General features: G+C 40.0%; 1 protein-coding gene across 2 annotated transcripts in view; it reads right to left on the bottom strand.

The window, feature by feature from the left end:
* Nucleotides 1-4,574, bottom strand: part of LOC109923305 (transcriptional activator GLI3-like) — a 355,583-nt gene extending 351,009 nt beyond the window's left edge. For both annotated transcript variants that reach the window (XM_048596316.1, XM_020523345.2), the window contains exon 1: nt 4,472-4,574. The gene's annotated coding sequence lies outside the window, so the exon portion shown is untranslated. The remainder of the gene's footprint in view (nt 1-4,471) is intronic.
* Between the last annotated feature and the right edge of the window lie 2,607 nt (nt 4,575-7,181).

Genomic DNA, 7,181 nt, shown 5'->3' with positions numbered 1-7,181 from the left:
TTGTTGTCTCAGAGTATCTAGGGGGCTTTCTTGCCTCTTAAGGCTACCTCTAATTATACACAAATATCTACAGTAAAATTGGACATTTATCAGAAAACAGCTTTTCAGCACTTCAGATCACAGAAGCATATACCATACTTCTCACATTTTTACTGATTCAGTACCTACGTTGGTCATACTATCACAATGAAAAAAACCTAAACACCTCTACAAGATGCATTAAGGCACGTCAATTGCAACTAAACATCTAAATTGTCGAAGGCAGAAAGTGTTTTTTTTTAAATTGAGTTTCTGGTTAACAGTCTATATTGCAATGTGCTCAATAATGCTCAAACAAAGATACCAATTATTTATTTTTACTGTCTCATCTTTCAGCAGTCAGTGAGTCATGTTATATGTAAGACTGAATAGAATACCTGATCACATTTACATTCCTGAGGACTTTTCAAAACTGAAATACAATGTTACAGTGAAACACTCATAACCTTTTTAAATGAAGTGCAAATTCTGTCTGATGCAGTATCAGTATAATATTCTAACCAATCATTGTATATACAGCCAATAATAGAGTTGCAACGCTAGTTAGTAAAGTCAGCAAAATTGAGGCTCAAGCTGTGTCACCTAAACGTAATTTATGAAAAAAAAGATAGAATCCAATATGTTTGAGGGGTTTTTGAAAAGGCTTATAGTAAGCATTTGAAGAATCTCAAATCAATCATAACTGAGTAGAGTGACAAATGTTGGCGGGGAAAAGCATTTAGTTCCTAAAGTAGTGAGCTTGTTTTTACCTTGTGCCTTTTTAACAAGATTTTGCAAAACAAACAAAAGCTCAATGTTCCTGGATGCAGAAATTTGCATAGTCACATTCAGAACAATGTGGGCCTAATTTTAAATCTGTAAGTGAATAGGTTTTGAGTGAGTTAAAATCAGGCCCAGTATTTTTTTTAAATTATCCCCTTTGAAATTCTAACAGTTTTTAAGTTTGAAAGAACAATAGTAGCCAAATACAAAAATACAAGTCTCAGGGAGTGAAATGCATTTTTTATTCTTACACGCTCCAAAGAAACTGGACACAGGAAAAAAAAGAGAATTTCACAGAATAATTTACACTAATGCCCTGCAGATTAATAATGGTGTTCTAGAAAATTTAGCAGCATGCTCACAATTGCAAACTAATTGGTCTTTTCTGCGATAAGTGATAGTCTGTCTTTTTGTTGCATTAGGAATATACATTTAATAGATCATATAATAGCATGGCTGAAACATTAACTCTGTGTAAAACCTTATTAATGTGTGTATTATACTTCATAACTGCCTACTATAGCAAGGAAACTGACATTCTTATTAATTTTTACTGACTGCTGAACAGCAATGATACTCAGCATGACTCTCTGCATAATTTGCATTATAAAAATAGTTTAACATACCACACTTTCTGTATCAGAGTCTGGCAGAATTGATAGATGTAGATAAATAGCTAATTTGGAAGTCACTGGTTAAGTTATTAAATGTGAACTGAACTATACCTCTCCTTTACCACTGGAACCAGTCACTTTTAATGCAGAACTAGTTAACTCTACAAATAAGAAGAGTTATATATTGGGTCAATGTATGGATGTGTATGTAATCCATCAATGCTTCTACTTGCAAACTGACTAACACAGAAATTGCTCAAGTTTGCCAAACGCACATATACTAAAACCAATTCTAAACTTGGCTATTGTACAAGGTATGCAAGTTTAACATTAAAAATATTAGGAGATAGCATACAATGCACTGTGGCATTTAATGTCTGAAAGCAATTTGAAGACTTCCACGAGGGTTACACTTGTATAGAAAACTGAAATGCTTGCTATTTACCTTAACTTTTTAAGAGTCACTCTGCCATCTATGAAGTTCCGGATCTGGTGTGTTTGCTGCTGTTTTAAGACGAACATATCTAATAGGCTTCCTTCAGCAAATGCTTAAACTTCAGAAGGGAAATTTAAAACAGGAAGCACTGAAAACTCACAAAATCATCAGTGGAGTTAAGAATACATGACATATTGGCAAACTGGGAGAGTCTACAATGATTTTACCTAGATCTGAGGTGTGCCCTCAAGATATTCTGGGATCTGGGATTAGAAAACTGATAAGGACCCATGCTGCCCATCACCGTTTTTTTTCTTCTGCAGTTAAACACAAATGCACTGAGGCACTCGCCTGCTGCTCAATGTTATGCTTGTGGTATATAAAAGCAATGGTGAGCCTTTTGCTGTCAAGATATCAAAGACAAAGTCATCAAAGTGTAAAATTCTGGTTTGCTCCTTCCCTGGTCTACTACAATATTTCAAAGAAGCATGAAAAAAAGCACAGAAAGGGGAAAAACAACTTGAAGATTTTCATTCATTCTTGGACTGAATATTTTATAATTAGATCACAACCACATCAGAAATCCTGACTACAGTAATACATTCTAAAAGCCTATAACAATAGACAAATTGTTTTTTTTTAAAAGCTATATATCTGAAAATGAGTGAATGAACACTCTCTTGGTGTTTGGAATTTTTCATTGGATCTGCGTGTATTAAATGAACAACGTTTAAATTCATGACTTCGATCAATCAGCAGCTGTAACAAGTATAGGAAAAGTGAAATGGTAGGTTTTAAAAGGCACGTTATTTCAATAAAGCTATTTCACTACAAAAAATACTCCAACTATCCAAAAAAAACATACTAAAGATAAAGAATTAGCGCAGTCAAATAAAATAAGGAAAGAAGACTTTGAGATAATCTTCTGTATTTTAACAGCATTAACATTCCAATAGTGAAGTTTCATTTCCCAGACAAAAATGACTGCAGACTTAATAAATAAAATCACTGTTGTAACTGGATGCAGAAATCTCGCTACCTTAAAAAAAAGTCAGGAAACAGCTGGAATATTCTAACTGCCACTTATTATTTTTCCTCCTTGGGGAATTTAGTTGAGAACCTCATATTAAAAATGCTGGAGCAATGTTGAACTGACAACTCCTAAATTAATAGATTTTTATGAATATTCTTCTCCTTGGAAAACCATTGCAACTCATCCAAGGGATATTAATGCAACTGCATATGCTTCACTTCATGGGGGGAAATAACTAACTCTCTTGAATTATTAAAACTTCAACTTTAATTTACATAACCATTTGGCGGATTTCATTAATCACGTATTGTGTATTCGAAATTTAACAGTCAACTAACTTTCTTTAAATACAGACAATTCAATCGCAAACCGTTTCAGGAATTGAGCTTTAAATTGGACAAATTTCAATTGTTAAACTCCACCATATGCAAACGCGTTACCCCTAAGCATACGCTTTCCCCCTCTTTTTAATGTAATGTTCTTCTCTATAGCGCTTTTGGAGGCGTTTTAAGACGTACTGCAAATATTGAGGACTTTTATTGGATTTTAACTACCAGTCACAGCTTACTTACTAAGGATTAAACGATCAAAAGGGATACATGCTATAAAGTACAGATCTACTCAAAATCATTCCAATTATTCTGATTGCTTCAACTAGTTTCTGCTTTGTACAATTCAATAGAGAATATTCCCTATTGGATGTGGTAGTAAAATAAAAGGCCGTTTACATCCAGGCAACTTAACCAATGGTCCCATCATAGATTTTCTTTTGTTGGCAGACGGGATATGTAGAACAGCTGGAAGCAACTTGTTCTAAAATGTTTTACACATACACACACAGGCTGGCACAGGTCCACAAACACACAGCTCGGGGAATTAGGCAAAACTCCGCTTCTCATTACTCTTTTCAGGCTTTTCGATTCGGTGCGGAATGTATTTTAGCGCTAAGGAGAGACATGGTGCTCCCAGAGTGACTGTAAGGGACGTCTCTCTCTCTCTCTCTAATTCCTCTTCATTTGGGCAAATGGAGCCATTATTAAAAAAAATGTCTGCACGCGAAAGGAAAACACACCAAACCCATTCTGCAATCATTCCACACCCCCCGAGCCTGGCGGTACGATCGAAATCTGTGACAAACACGCACACGGTGAGCTAAAGTGTTTTTATTTAGTTTTCAATTCTTTCTCCCCCGCCGCTGTCTTGTAAAGTTACACAACTGTTTGCACCCAGCCCCCCAGGGGTGATGCTGAAGCAGCATTGCCGGCCTCTTCAAAAGACAACACAAACTCCAGGCGATAGGGAGGGGAGGGGGGAGAGAAAGAGGATGAGATTCTGTGAGAGGGAGAAAGTTTGACGAAGTCTCGCCGAAAACCCACGAGTGCAACAAAAACTTTCGGAGCGTTGGCAGCGAGTGAGAGAGAGAGAGAGAGGAGGAGGATCGCGGCTCTCAGTCCGAGACAGAGAGATTGATCTTTCCACACTTTTCAGAATAACCTGGGAGGATATTTTTTTTCCCGGAAGGAGCAGTGAGGGTTCAAGGGGTGGCGTTGGGGACTGGGTCTGAAACCCCCCCGCCCCAGCTCTTACCTGCTGCGAGTTGAGTTGGAGGGAAAGCTGATATTTCTCCCGCTCCTTCACTGCTGCCCGCCTGCAACTCCGGGGCTCAACAACTTGGGAGAGAGTACGAAACCCACCTCCCCCCCGCCCCGCAACTACCCCGTCCCCTCCCCCACACACTCCGCACTTGCAAAGTAAAACAATGCACTATTGTTATTTTTTTATACACATATATATAGAGAGAGAGAAAACAAAATGAAAAACTGCAACAAAGTGAGAGTTTGCCGGGAGCTAGCAAAGCCGAGGACGGAGTGCAGCGCGCTGCCTGGTCGTGGCCCAATGAGGGGCCGGGAGCCGAGCTGTCAGTACGCAGCGCCCGCCTCTCGCCCTGCATGCGGCTCCTCTTCATCCCGCATCGGAGCAAAAAAAAACCCGCGCTCCTCCCCTTCCCAGGCGTCCCATCACCTTCCCAAACACCCTGCAAGTAACCCCTCCTTAATCCCCCCGCCACAAGATCCCGATCCTTCTCCTACTCCACCCCAGTCCCTCCTTCTCCCTGTCCCCTCCACATAATCCCATCCTGATCCCGCCCCTCCTCACAAGTATTTTGATCCCCTCAGAATCCCCACTCCAAATCTTCCAATTCACTCCCTATCCCTCGCACCACCAGCTCCCTCCCTACCCTTTATTTCTCATCCTCATCCCTTTCCACCTCCCTCCTGTTGTCACCTTCCCCTCACCCTCCCCCCACCTCCCCAGGCGCGTCCCTCTTCACCCGATTGAGCTGCGGCGATTCGGCCGGCGAGGAACTTTCTGGCGAATTCGGTCTGAGCGAGAAATCATGACAGTCGGATGGGGGGGGGGGGATGGTAATGGGGCTGGGGAGAATTCGGAGATTGTACAGTCTGAGAACCAATAGTTAGGACCAGGAGAAAGCGAGAGTTCGTGGGTGCAATACAGCAAGTTAAAGTTAGCGAGCAAAATTTATGAGGATAGAAAGAAAGATCGTGTAAAAATTTGAAGTTAAGCAGAGAGGTAAAAAAGATGAGTTTGGTAAAGGGACAGTTAACAGATTAATAAGAAAACTGGGACGGAGAAATGAGAGGGAAATGAAACTAATTCCCTTAGTATTCCAGCCACATGCATCTATTTTCCTAAATGTTCTTCGTATTGCTTTTTGACCGTTTTAACTCGTCGCAAGGTGTGTTTTTGTTTTGATTTTTTTCCCGCCCCTGATCAAGTATGTTCTGTCTCTTTCACCATCAACTGTGTGTCGGAGTAGCTCCCGGTAAATCGCACCAGCGACAGCGTAGGCTGTTACTGAACGCGGGGGTGGGGAGGAAAACAAAAGGAAGTGCCGGAGAGTGTTTAAATCTCCGACTCGGGGGTGGGGGTGGGCAGCGGATCTGAAGCTCCAAGCTCTGTCAGTACAAATTAATGTTAAAGTCCGTTGTCTGGTTCATACCTGAGGGATTTGGGATCAAAAAGGCACGTTAAGTCAAGATCATTAATTAGAATCCACAGTCCTGTGATGCAAGACCGGCGCTAAAACAAAATAGCTGATAGTATCCAATGCTATTGAAATAAACACAGGAAACCCTCAAGGTGACAACATATTTACTACTGCAACATGAGATCGTTTCGATGTAGTTTTTAAGCTTAATATTTATGTGCAGTTCAGATATAAAATCAAAACGGAAAATGAAGTGTATCTAAGTATGAATATTCTCCCGATTGGAAAACATTAAATAAATGCCCCCGAATCATTTTTTGGGGGGGTAAGGTAGTCGGGTCACAAATACCGAGAGAAACTTGAATGTCTTTCGGAGTTTCTACCTCTAAGGTGAAAGCGTGAGGCTTTTCTTCTACCCCGGCTCATTGTGAGTTCTTTACTCCGAGGAAAACAGATCATTTCTTAAACTAGTTCGAAATGAAATTGTATGGTATTTCTGCGTTTTTTTAAAAACGTATTTCTCCGATTTGGGCTTAACTCTGCATTTAGGATTGTTAGATTCTGCTTCACTACCGACTATTCCCAACAGGCATCTTAAAGAAGGCGTAACAAACTTCCAACACAACACGTTTATCGTTTATTAATCAGACTGAAGATATGATTATTCAGTTGGAACTTTGTGTCACTAATAAGGCTTAAGAAACAACCTGTAAATTTCCATCCACAATGTACACGTTCGGAACCTATTATTTCCAAACGTCTGCGTGCATCGGCAAATAGATTTGAACTCCTAACTTAGACTTAAAAAAAACCAAATGAAATCTACAAGATGAACCCAGAACAGCAGTGGATTGCCGACACAAATTATTGTTATCATTCACAAGATGAAGAAAAAATCCAATTGCCTCAAATGTATCAGGCATAGGGGCGGGTTCAAGATCCGCCTGTTTGAGAGGTGCGTGATAACATATCCGAACAGGTGATTAAAATATTCTTTCTTAGAACAACGTATCTTATATGCAAACTAGATTTCAGCTATCAATGGTGAGGTATCTCTTTGTACTAGTGATGTTCCCTTGCAATCACCAGAAGTCTTTTTAGATTTCTTTTGTCTCCTTCGTCCTGCCTGATTTAGCAGTTTAGGTGCCTATAACAATACTGAGTAACTAACAAGTAGTTCAACTGTTTACTGTTTAGAAATCCATTCCCGCCTGTTAATGATCTGAACTTTTCATTTCAGTAGCTCCGCTTCTTCCGCTGTGAACGTGCGTTTCCGCTTCATGTGTC

Source organism: Rhincodon typus, chromosome 4 (assembly GCF_021869965.1).
Source record: "Rhincodon typus isolate 14 chromosome 4, sRhiTyp1.1, whole genome shotgun sequence".
Lineage (NCBI taxonomy): Eukaryota > Metazoa > Chordata > Chondrichthyes > Orectolobiformes > Rhincodontidae > Rhincodon > Rhincodon typus.
The sequence above is the reverse complement of the archived record's forward strand: the minus strand, read 5'-3'. Positions and strand labels throughout refer to the sequence as shown.